A 13865-nucleotide genomic window follows, 5' to 3' on the forward strand; every position below is an offset into this window, starting at 1 on the left:
GTGTCCAAATCTTCCACAAATATAACATCTTACATTCATTTTGCATTTTTCTGAGTAATGTCCAATTTTATTGCATTTAGAGCATTGACCAGTGGGTGCATTATTATTCTGATAGTTTCTAGATCTATAGTGATTTTCTCTATGACCACACTTGTTACAGTTAAAGCATTTTCCATTGAATTTATAAGCATTAGGTTGTCTTACCGATTTGTTGTGATCATATTTGTTTGCAGTGCAGGAGCTTTCACCAACTTCAAAGCCAAGGCCATTTGTATCTCCATTAGGTTTCTGATTCTTCAGCATGTCATCAAGTTCTTCTGAACTTTTCTTGAATTTCTCCTTGTGTTGATTTGTAGTAGCCAATTCATTTTCCAAGAAATCTTCCTGTCTCATGAGTTCAGTTTTATCATGTTCCAAGTGTATCATATCTATTTTTAGCATATCATTCTCATGACTAAGTCTTATATTTTCATTTGCAGCATCGTTGATTCTTCTAGCCAAATCATCTTCATTCTCCTTTCTATCTTCAATGTCTTTACAAAATCTCATGGTCATATCTTTCATCTCATTCTTCATTTTACTGTTTTCTTGTCTCAGTTTGTTCACAAGGTCATTAAGAGTTTCTTTCTCATCATCATCACTCTGCATCTTCTTAGAAAGTTCTCTTCTTTTGTTCCTAGCAATAGTGATATTTTTCTGAAGTCCTTGAATGATTTCCTATGCAGTCTTCAGACCATCTTCAAGTTTGATATTCTTGACTTTTTCTACATCATAATCTGCAAGAGATGTTTCTAGTTGCTTTCTCAGATTATCCATTTGTACTGGTGTCAGAATCTTCCTCAAGTTGTTAGGCTTTTGAAAATAGAGAACTAGGCTCTGATACCAATTGTTAGGGTTCCCAAAGATACTGAGAGGGGGGGTGAATCAGTATCTAACCGGTTAATTTATTTTCTTAACTTATTAAATGAAAAGCATTCCAAAACTGTGTACCGGTAAACCAAAATTAATGTAGTAAATAAGAACAACAACCACAACATGAAAGACACACCATAACACAATAATTTTAATGAGGAAATTCAGTGTGGGAAAAACCTTGGTGGTATTTGTGATCCATAATATTCACTTACTGGCCAATAAGAGAATATTACTGTTACAAAAGGGGCCTACACATGCAGGAAGGCCAACTGCCTAAAGCTCACTGTTTACATACAAAAGAGAAGTCTCACTGACTTACAAAAGTGGATTATGAAAATCCAATGTCATGTACTGCTACAAAAGGCCATCTGTTATGCCAAATCTAGTACCAGTTTAAGCTCTGCAACTTCCAAAACCTTATTCCAAACTCTCCCTTAATGTTCACACATAATATCCATCATATATCCTATATACAAATGTTCTCTAAGATCTCATACTTATATACAAGCCTTATTACAATATGCCTTGTCGGCTTTCAAAAAGATATTACAATTAATTACATTTTGCAATAAATAAAATCTTGTTGGCCAGGGTGTCGGTAATCAATCTTTGTCGCTGCCGCTATCGGTGTCTGTGCTTGTGCCAGTGTCTACCAGTACCATAGGATTGTAAGGTTTCCATCAATGACAATACCTTCAATCACCTACAATTTCTCATTGGAGTGTGCATTTTCTAGTAGAGAACACCTCAATAGAATGGTGTAGTAGAAAGCATCTAGAACAATAATCAAAGGAGCAAAAAAACCCAGAAATCTATTGGAGAGAAGAAATTCATATGGCAGTCTACACCCTTAATAGAATTCTATACCAAAAGAAAGATGGAAAGACATCTTATGAGCTATGGCATGATAGAACTCTAATAGTGAGATATTTCAAAGTATTTGGAAGCAAGTGCTACATCCAGAGAGATGAGGATAATCTTAGAAATTTTGGTAGTAGAGTTGATGAAGGCATATTTCTAGGTTATTTTACCAGGAGCAAGACATATTAGTGTTACAAAAAAGACTAAACAAGATTCTTGAAAGTGCAAATGTGAAGGTTGATGAAGACACTTCTAAAGTGTCTGACAAATTGGCAAGATATGAATCTAGTGAACTAAATGACAGAAAAAGAGAAGAGAAGATATAAGAAGAAAAGGAAAATCGGGAATCTCTAACATATATATCTAAGACCCCAAGATATGTTCAAAAGAATCACTTAGTGGATCAAATTATTGGAGACAAGAACAAAGGTATCATCACAAGAAGAAAAGAAACTCAAGGACGGGTTTTGTTATGTTTACTTTCAAAGACTAAACCAAAAAATAGTAGAAGAAGCTTGCAATGATTAGAATTGGATGAAGACAATGAAAGAAGAACTGGATTAGATTGAGAAGATTCAGACATGGGAATTAGTTAATATATGGGAAGACAATAATGTGATTGGAATTAAGTGGGTATTCTGGAACAAGTTGGATGAAGATGGAAAGGTTGTGAGAAATAAAGAAAGGTTGGCTTGCAAAGGTTATAATTAGATTGAAGGTATTGATTTTGATGAGATATATGCTCCAGTTTCTAGGATGGAAGCAATTGGGATGTTTTTGGCTTTTGGAGCTTTTAAGGATTTCAAAGTCTACCAGATGGATGTGAAATCAACATTTTTGAATGGGGAACTAAAAGAGGAATTTTATATTGAACAACTAGAAGGATTAAAATTGAAAGATGATGCAAACATTGTTTGCAAATAGAAGAAGGCCCTACATGGACTGAAACAAGCCCCTAGAGCTTGGTATGGAAAGCTAGATAAGTACTTGACTGATCAAGGATTTTAGAAGGGTTCAGTTGACAACATTTTATATTTCAAAACAAATTCAAGTAAAATCCTAATTTTTGTGGTGTAAGTTGATGATATAATTTTTGGAGGAAATGAAGGCATGTGTAGGAAATTTGCTAATGAGATGTAGAAGGAATTTGAGATGTCCATGATTGGTGAATTAAATTTCTTCCTTGGTTTGCATGTTAATTAGAATACATCAAATAATTGTTGAAAAAGTTTGGGTTAGACAACACCAAACCAGTGTGTACACCTATGACCACCAGATGCAAGTTGCCAAAGGATGATAAGTCTCCTAAAGTAGATGCAAGTCAATATAGATCAATGATTAGAGGACTGTTATATTTGATTGCTACCAGACTGGATATCATGTATGCAGTTTGTTTTGCAGCTAGATTTCAACAAGAACCGAAAGAGTCTCATGTTGTGGCAATGAAAAGAATCTTCAGATATATAAAAGGAATAGAGGAATTTGGTTTGTGGTACCCTAGAAGTTTAGATTTTTCTCTGACAACTTATACTAATGTAGATTGGGTCAAAAGTGTTGATGATAAGAAAAGTACAAGCAGTGGAGCATTCTTTCTAAGCTCTTGGTCAGTAGCTTGGTAAAGTAAGAAGCAAGATTCTATCTCTTTATCTATAGCTAAAGAAGAATAAATTGGTGCATCTTCATGTTGCACACAAATTATATGGATGAAGAAGAATTTGAAGGAGATTGGTGTAACATTCAATGAACCTATCTCTATTATGTGTGATAACACTAGTACAATAAATATTTCTAAGAATGTACTACAACATTCTAGAACAAAGCATATATCCATTCAATATCACTTCTTGAGGGGAAAGGTGTTGGATAATGAGGTAAAGCTTAAGTATGTACCTACAAAGGAGCATATTGCAGATATCTTCACAAAGGCATTGTGTAAAGATGCTTATGAGTATCTCTAATAGAAGTTAGGGGTATTACCCCTTTCCAGTTTGAACTAATGTGCATTGGTCTAGTGAGCAAATTGCATAATTTTATCTAGACTGATGCTTGGGTGCTTCCTCTTAGGAGGAGTAGGAGTGAGTTTCATAGGGGGAGTTATGCCTACCTTGTTAGACACAATGCACCACTAAGAGGGGGGTGAATCATTGGTTCTCAAACTTTTCCCTTAAACTACCTCTATGAAAGTATACCGATTAACAGTTCTAGCTAAATGCAAACTTACTAGTTAGTGAGGAAACTAAACACAAATGCATTCACACAAAGGGACATCACATAACACCAACATGTATGAGGAAAACTCAAGATGGGAAAAACCTTGGTGAGCAATGTTGCTAAAGTCTACTGCTCCAATACAGCCTCACAGTGAATTTGTGTTACAATGTTTAGGGCACCAACCTAAGGAGATACAACCCTTGATTTAGGGAACCAACCCCTAACCTATTTATGGGATACAACCCAAAGGAGCTACAACCCTTGCACTGAGCTACAACTCAGTGAATACCATGATAGAATCAAATACAAAAGTAGTTAATCTGTTACAAGTGAATCTTGTAACCATTTCATATACCTTACTCTATCGGTGAGACACCTTCTCTTCTACACTGGTACACATCTCTCTTTGTCATTGTTTCTTTACTGGTTCACCTCTCTCTCTATTGGTTCTCACTTCTTTCAGTTGCTCTACTGCTCTCCACTGGTACTACACTCAGTCGGTTCTATGCCCGCCTTCTCTGTAGTTACCTTTTCTTCTTCTCTATCGGTATGGACAATACTGGTTTTGCACTTCTACCGGTTGAACACTTCAACCTGGCTCTCCCTCACACTTAGTCTCTTCTCTATCTCCTTGATGAGCACTTGACTAATTTTCCCTCACATGCAACACTCAATCACTTTGTGGGAGCCCTATCTTCTTCTCTTCAGCAATAACCTTCAATGATTTTGGCTTCCTTATTTATAACCTGGTTTTCCCGCCAAAATCCAATTCAAAATCATGGGCAGTTAGGGTTTCCTCAAAAACCTTGAGGTAAACCAAATCCAATTAGATCCTATCCGATGTGATTGCCCAGACAGCTATTTGCTCATCACCGCCATTGATGTGCCTTCCAATACAAGTTTTCCAAATATAGAAAACTCGGCCCTGTATCTTGCCCTGCATCTGTCAAAACACCATTAATACCTTTGTTGTTTCCTTCTCAAGGTCTTCTCACAAACTATTTTTCTTGCTTCAGTCCAAGAACCAACAACTCCCTGATTTTTCTCTATCATTCATTCTTCCTTGAGCTGCATACCTCTAATCTGATCCACAAATCACAGGATCCATATTAAGTGCACACCTGTAGAAACACCTATCTCTACATGAAACTCTACCAACCTATACATTCTTGCCACATCATCTCTTTGTGGCATCCACCTCAGCATCCACCTCAACAAGGTCATTTGTGTTAGTATGAATTGGATCACCAACTAACTCCACTACTATGTTCATCTATCGGTATACTAACCCTATCGGTATCTCACATTCTATCAGTTAGCTCCTCATGTCTTTTCTTTGTTGAGTTGTTGGTGGTACACCTTAACTAGTCGCCAGACATGTCCATCCATAGCATGCTCATTCTCATCAGGTGGGAAGTTTTTTGCATCTACACCTTGTCCATATTACTGGTGGACTTACATACCGATAAACACTCTTGATGACACCATGTCATCAACCTTCAATAGACTCCATCTTCAATCCGGCCATTTTCCTCTGTCTATATCTTCTCATCCTTGCCTTCTTCTTGATTAGCTTAGACTATATCTCAACCGGTTTGTCAAACTAACAAACCCATCACTCTTCATCTCCATCGGTATCCCAACATGCGTTCTTCCAGTCTAGTGCATAACCCTGATTTCATGTACTCAATGCATTCATTTGTTTCATCGGTAGATCCAGTGTGAACCTTCAAACACTTGCCTTTACCTCTTCTTCCTTATCTTGCAGAACTATAATGCACATTATGCATAATAGGAGATAAGTTCCACTTACCGGTGGAGTGACTCCTTGTCATCTGCATCCTACAATGCACTCATGTGACTTCCCTATTTGTGTAGCACATCTTCAAATAGGCACATGTGATCTGGTGTGGGCATATTCACTATCAGTCATCTCTTCACATGGTGACTGCATCTTCATCTGGTGGGAGTCCTGCTAATCTACAACCACACAACATACCGATGACCTATTCATCCTTCTCCTCCTATATTGATGTGATTTAGGTAATATTCTACCTTTTCATCACAAACAACAACTCAAGCAACTTGCCCATCCTTCTTGTACACTGGTCATAATCTTGCCAGTTGACAACCACACACTTGGTTGATTTGTCTTGTCCATGTCAACACACCACTTACCAGGTGAAATCCTTTCCTTACCGGTGATACACTATACCGGTAACCTTTCCCTTTCATTCACACAAGTCAGGCACTAACTTGTGTATTGGTGACACTAGTGGTCATTGCTCTGAATGACATTCTCTTCTTTACCTTATCAGTGTTCTGCAACACAAGGTGATATCAAAGATATCTCATTCTGTACTCCTTCATGATAGTGTTGCACATACATCTCTCATACTAGTTGACATCAACAAAAACACAATGCCAACATGCCTTTGTCATTGTTATCAAAGGGGGAGAGATATTTAGAGTTTTAGTGAGTTTCAGGTTATTTAGGTGTAGAGATTGTTTTGTATTTGTTGTTGATGGATGTTTCCATCAATGAAAAAGGGGCAAATTGTTGCAGATGTAATTGTAGACGTCTAAAAATGGTCAACGCTTGTGGAGTCATACTTTAACATTTGCGCATTGCCTTATTTTAGGGTTCTTGCATCGCATTAACATTTCTTCTATGTTGCGCACTTGGTCTTTATCATTTGCGAGCATCGAGTCCTTCTTCTGTATTCCTCATTTTTATCACTTTCGAATTAGGTCTTGTAGATAGCAATCTTCAGTCATGATTTTGGTTAGTCTTATCCTATCGCATCATGGTATGTGCTCATTTATCATCATTTTGGACATCGTCAATCCTAATCGATGATAGAATTAGGGTTTTGTCCTTGTCAATCTCATCATTTTGTGATTGATTCATCATCGATCCTTGTCCTTGTCAATCTCATCATTTTGTGATCGATTCATCATCGATCCTTGTCCTTGTCAATCTTGTCATTTTGTGATCGATTCGTCATCAATCCTTGTCCTTGTCAATCTTGTCATTTTGCGATCGATTCATCATCAATCCTTGTTCTTTTCAATCATGTCAATTTGGATCGATTAGTCATTGTTCCTTGTCAATTGGTGCCTATCAATTTGATCTCCTTGTCAATCTTGGTCAATTTGTCATTGATTTTTGTCAACCAATCTCAATCATTTATCAACATTGGTCCTTTGTCAATCAGAATCATGATCGAACCTACATTAATTTCTTATTGTCTTGACCTAATTCCTTGTCCAGGTTTTATGATTTGGTCATTTAATCCTTTTCTTCTTCTTTGTGGGTTAAATAAATCTATTTATTTAGTCCTAGGTCTCTTTCATGAATTAATTAATGGATGAAAACCTATTAATTAATTCACCTAATTTCGATTTCTCCTATTTTCTTTAATTTTTCTAATTTTTTCCTCTAAATTCATTACCTCATTTTCTCCTATGTTTATGCTTCCATTTGTTGCAATCATGGAGGCTATTTTCTCTCTTCCCTTTTGTCATGGGAATGGCATTTCAATCTTGTCATAATTTGTCATAATTTGTAATTCTTGATTTGAATTTCCTTTCAAATCTCTTCATGCTAATCTTGTCCTCTCTCCAATTTGTCTATAAATTGGATGATTTTCTTCAATCAATCAATCAATCACATTTTCGAGTAACCTTATACTACAAATTTTATCAACAACTTGCTTTCCACTTGCATTTTTGTACTTGTAGGTGAGATCCACATCAAATTTGAAGGTGAAAGAAGAACAATGGAGGAACAATGAAGGAGATACATGCTTTGGTTTGCATTTTATTTCATCTTCATGCCTTTATTGAATGTATTAGGATTTCTTATCATTGCAATCTAGTTTTTGTGGTTGAGCTAGTTTAATATTGCTTTGATGCATTCCATTTTCCTAGTTACATTTTCTGGTGAACTAACCCCTTAACCATGTTTTGAGTGCTTTTGAGCTGTTTGCTTTGGTGAAAAAACTCAAGAAACAGGGTGACTCAGAGCTTTCTGGACACTTTTGTGCCTGTGTTGATGGGATCTACGCCTATGTAGATGGGTTTTGCGCCTCTGTTGAGGCATTCTACACCTGTGTCAGGCCAGACATAGAGGTGAAATCAGTTGTTTTTACTTGCAAAATTTGTTTGTTTTCATTCTAATTTCTGCATTCTGATTTTTCTTTGGTGCTAATTCTCTGTGCAGCATCTTGGCGTTACATGTGACAAAGACTAAAAATTCAACTACTAACAAATCTTATGCAGGACACGGTCAAAGACTCTCCTTAAAACATCTTGCTTGCGATTTTTAAAGTAGTTGCACATTTCATTTCTTAAAGGTTAATGAACACCATGCATGCTTTGTCTGTTTTTAATTTGATTACATGTTTTAACCCTTAGAACTGGGCCTACCTCCCGATTTGCCTGACACTTCGCATAGGCATTGGTGAGAGGGAATGACCCAATGTGGTGATGGGCTAAAGCCAATCTCTTCCGAACCACTCTAAATAACTATGGATGCAATGAAAGTTGTAGACAACGGGTGCTGGAATGGTATTGCGATGATTTATTCACCGGATCAATACCCACCCGAATGAATGCCCTTACTAGAATCTCTTGTTTTTAGATGCCAAAATCCTTCTATTTGTTGGCTCAGGCATTGTGATACGTGCATGCCGAAGACACCTCTCATGTACTCCTCAATTAGAGATAGCAAGTTCTTGGGAAGTGATGCCCCTTGAACTCAAAGATTGGTATGCCCAAGAAGTGAGTGCACTGTAAGGGGGAGCTAGTGCTTCCAAGTGTCTAGCTATCCGGCTGAGTGTTGTATTTTATGGTTACAGGATTCAACAGATATTTCCCTTGCCAGCCATAAGATTTGTTGTGAATGTGCTTGATTGTCTTGAGTCAAAGTCAAACAAACATTTTGTCTTCCATAATTGTTAAAAGTTAAATCAAAAACAAACTTTCAAAAGTGCTCATAATCAACTTGGGTTTTCAAAATCAACAACCTTCAATTCAAAACAAAATCCAAACAAAAAGTCCAAATTTGTCCAAGTATTCATCCAACATTTGAATATGGCTTGTCAAAACATTGAATATCTTTGTTTCAAAATTCATGTCACTTTAGGTTAGGTTTTGCATAGTCCAACTTAGGTCCTAGGACATATTGTCATATCCCTTCATTTTAGTCCTTTTCATTGCAAGTGTCCTCATTTTGCACTTAGGTTCAAAATTATTTCCCTAAGTTTGCATTTCATTGTCATATCCAAGCTAGATTTCCATTTAGGTGACATTTGTGCATTATCTTTGTCATGCTAAAATTAGGTCTTTCCTAGGTTGCATTTTGCATATTCCAAGTCATTGGTCTTCACATATCCTTATCATTGTATTGTCATCTTGTCTTGGCTTCATCTTGTCATATCATATCCTTAGATCATTTTCATGTCATATCCTAAGTCATTGTCATAATCATTGCCTTCTTGCATTTAGTCTCAAAAATTTGGTTTGTCAAACTTGAAAAATCAAAACTTTGGATGATACCCTAAGTTGTTGATAGAGAGTCTTGACCTTGTCCAAAATTTGTCCTTTCATTAATATCATTTTTGTCAAACCTAGCTTAGTATCCAAGCATATAGGTGAGACATTGTCAATTTGTCCTATTGTCATTTGGTCCTTTTTCCTTTAAGGTCTTGGCTTCATTTCAACTTCCCAAGGTTGAGTCTTTAGGTTTGCATTCCAACAAGTTTGTCCAAACCTCGAAAAAAAAAATAGCTTGCATTACCATTGCTTAAGATTGCATATCATATCCAAAAATTCTTGGAATAATAACAAAAAATAGGTTGCACTTAGTTGCATAACATTATCAAACCATAGAAACTGAAAGGTCCAAAGCAAGGTCACATTTTCATTGCATTTAGTTGCATCTAGTTGTCATTCCAAAAATTAAAAAAGTACAAAAACATTAGGTTGCATTGTCATCCTTTTAGGTTGCATTTATCAATCCCATTAGTTGCATTTCATAGTGACATGTTTGTTGAAATGAGGTCTCAACCTTCTTACGAAGCCATGTCATCACAGTTGAACAATCAATCATGTCAATCCAATCTCTACATGTCTCAGAACTTGGATCAAACCTATCATGATGATGTAAATGTCCAAATACAAAAACTAAAGGAGAAACTAGCTCAAGAAAAGGAGATTTTGGAACAAAAAGTGAAAAACATTGAGAAGAATAGATCACAAATGTCCAAAATGTTTAAAAAATTTCCAAGTCAAAATCCAAATATTGAGCCAATTGATGTAAGATCTCTTATCGAACAATCAAACATACCAGATCTCCTCTCACAAATAGAAATGATGAAACAATTTCAAGAAAAGAGACAACAACATTATGTGCCTTCACAAGAAAAAGAAGGTGTTTACTATCAATCATATTTTCAACCATCACAACCAATTGTTCAACAATTCGAACATTTCCAATAGACACAACCAATGGTCCAACATATACAACCAATACAACCAATGGTCCAATTTCAACAATATGTCCAACCAACTATACAATGTCAACAAATGGTTCAACCAATGGTGGAATATCAACAAGTTCAATCAACATATCAATGTCAACAACCACAACCAAACATTCAAAAACAAAGGTTGTAGCACACACCAAGCCAAATTTTGAACATGTCACACCAATTTGATCAACATCTAGTTCAAAATCAAAACATGACATCAGACCACAACCAACTCTTTGCCAAACAAGTTCAAATTCCAGATACAACCATGTCAAAACCTCGAAAGAAAGGTGGCCTTATTGCAAGGATCTTAAGGAAACTACCAAGTGAGTTCTTTGAGGAAGATCAAGATAATACACTTATGTCTAGCAATGCCTCATCCCCCACAAACAAATTGACTCTCCAATGGCATCTATCCCTACACCTTTAGAAGTTTCACAAGAACCTTCCATATTGTCCCCATCACACAATACACCCAAGGATGAAATTATCCAAGGGCTATCCATAATTGATTGCTAAGATAATCCAATTCATGATGCACATCCTTGTCATGTTTCAGAAATACAAGCCCCAATGCCACCATGCACTTTATTGCCATTACCTATTTTAGAGGACCCCATTCGAAGTCCCTCTTCCTCATGTTCAAGCATTGATTCCTTGCCAAAATCCATCACAAATGTTCAAAGTGCATTTCCTTCATCCCAAAACATTGATTCCTTGTCAGAATACCCCATGCATATCCAAAGTCCAACCCCATGTCAAGAGGATAATTTAGCGCACGAAGAAACATGTCTTGAAATAGATGAAGATCAAGATCTTGAAACCTTATCATCCCATCCAATTGTTGACCAAGATCCCATTTCCTCAGACACTCGCAATGATTCACTTATTCCTGTCCATTCTATCCAAGAACACAATATCCTTTCAAATCCCATTGGCATTCCACTTCCTAAGAAAGATCAAGATATCCTTTCCATCCTTTCCGATGATCCCATTAAAAGTCCAGAGCAAAGCACCTTTCAAGAGGATTCCAATGATCTTCCTCCTTGTCAAGATCAAATTATTCCTTTAAATCCTCCACAAGATCCTTTTGTTCCTCCATCTCCTTGTCTTAATGCTCCATATACACTCCAAGATCTCATTTCTTTTGATGATCCCATTATTTCTCCCATTCCATCTCTCGAAGAGCCTATCATTGAACCATGTCCACTACACAATCCTAGTCCCCCTCATGATGCTAATCCCCCTCATGATTCTAACATGTCAGTGCAAGATGTTCATGAACCCTCGACATGCATAATGGGTTCTTCCACTTTGGTACAATCCGATCCACTTCAAGATCTCATTATTTCTCTCATATCATATCCACCTCATAATGGACTTGCTTCTTCTTCCCAAAGAAAAGAGTATCCTACAAGTCAAGATATTCATAAAGGCAAAGGAGTAGATCTCCATAAGCAAGAATCCCTTCATGTTAAAGAAAATATTAAGGGTCATGGCCTCAGTGAAATTCCTCAAGACGTGGGTACCCCTACTAAATCCAACATCCCTTCAAAATCCAAACATATCCCTTCCCCATCATACTTTCCATCCATCTTAGGTCCTTATATCCCTTCATCCTGTATGCAAGGTCAGCAAAGGCACACATCCTTGAGTAAATTTCATCAATCCAAAAGACCTCCATTTCATTCCTATCCATCCATGCATTCCTTTCCCCCTCCAAGCAATTTGGATGCCAAGCATAAAAGTCATAAGTCTAAAAATCCACATGTATTCAAGGATCAACATGTCCAATCTAATCAACATGTCAAACCAAAGAAAAATTTGATCCAAAAAGAAAAGGAAAAATCCAAAAGGTCACAAAGGCCCATTGCTCAAAAACAAAAGTTAAAATCTATATGGGTTCCTAAATCCCTTGTGTTGGCAATGCACTCCAATGAACCACAAAAGTATGAAAAATCAAAAACCATGTGGATCCCTAAGCGGCTCCTTGAAGCACAAAAGCCTAAAGAAACATCCAACTTGGCATCCAAAGTTGCTATTCCTCCATCCAACCCTCTCAAATTTGTTCCTCCATCACCTTCTTCATCCATTTTGGGCCCTTATGTCCTAAAATCCCAAGCTATTCCTCCATCCAAATCTCACAATCTGAGATCCATTTTTCCTCCATCAATCCACCACCCGTCAAGGTGTGTTCCAATGTTGATCTTGCCTTAATTTCCATCCAGTGAAGCCCAATTCTTCCAATACCCTATCCATTATCCAATGCATATTTTCCATCCTTCTATCCCTTTGATCCCATCCTTTGCATAAATCCTTGCCTTAATTTCATCTCTTTTTCCATGTCCTTATCCTACCAACGTCTTTGAGCATACTTTTAAAGGTCATGGTCCATTTTTTTCAAGGCTACTATCCAAACAAAAAGATTTTTGAGTCCTTCTTCCATCCCCTATCATGTGTCCATTTTCGACTAAAATGTCAAAATCAAAAAAAAAAAAAAAAAAAAAAAGAAAAAGAAAAAAAGGAAAGCAAAAATAATTCGTCCACTAGTGAAAACCTGGCAAACATGCACCTTGGGCAAGTACCATGATGAAAAGTTGGCAAACAGGAATCATGCGTAATCTATGAACTTCTTGCATACCATACTTGGGGACAGGTTTTATCCTATCATATCCTTTTGTCCTTCATTATTCCATTATCCTATCGAACCCCTGTCATTACCCTTCATATCCTATTGTCCCTCATGTCCAGTTTCCCTTTCCACCTTTGATCTTGACAAGGCTAAGGATCATTATGAGCATCATGCATCTTGTTTGTAGCTTTTAGTCTATCATAGCTTTTGGTCATTTATCTATTTGTTTATTATAACCTTTCATCCATATTCCCTAGCTTATTGCAACTTTCTGCCACTATCCCTTAGCCTGCCCCGACCTTCAGTCCATGTCCCTTATCCATTCTTGGTCTTGCTTATCCTATCCATATCTTATCACTATCCATACACTCTTTCTATCCCTTGATCTTGATCTGACATAAGCACTTGAAATTCAAAACATGTTTTTCAAAACCTCGACATATCCCTCATGCCATGTCACTACTTTACATTGTCATATCCAGTCTCTTGTCCCATCACACAATAGCCCTTGAAAATTGCATCCATATTGTCTCCATGATAAAAGGCCTTTGTCTTCCCTCTATCCACCAACATTTTAGAATGCCTATTTATTCACCTATCATATTCCTTGCCTTGCTAGACACTAGGGGCAAAATCATAAAAATCATATAATGTCCTAAAAAAATCCCTAAAAATCATATAATGTCTTGAAAAAAATCCCTAAAAATCAT

This window comes from Cryptomeria japonica, chromosome 5 (genome assembly GCF_030272615.1).
Source record: "Cryptomeria japonica chromosome 5, Sugi_1.0, whole genome shotgun sequence".
Lineage (NCBI taxonomy): Eukaryota > Viridiplantae > Streptophyta > Pinopsida > Cupressales > Cupressaceae > Cryptomeria > Cryptomeria japonica.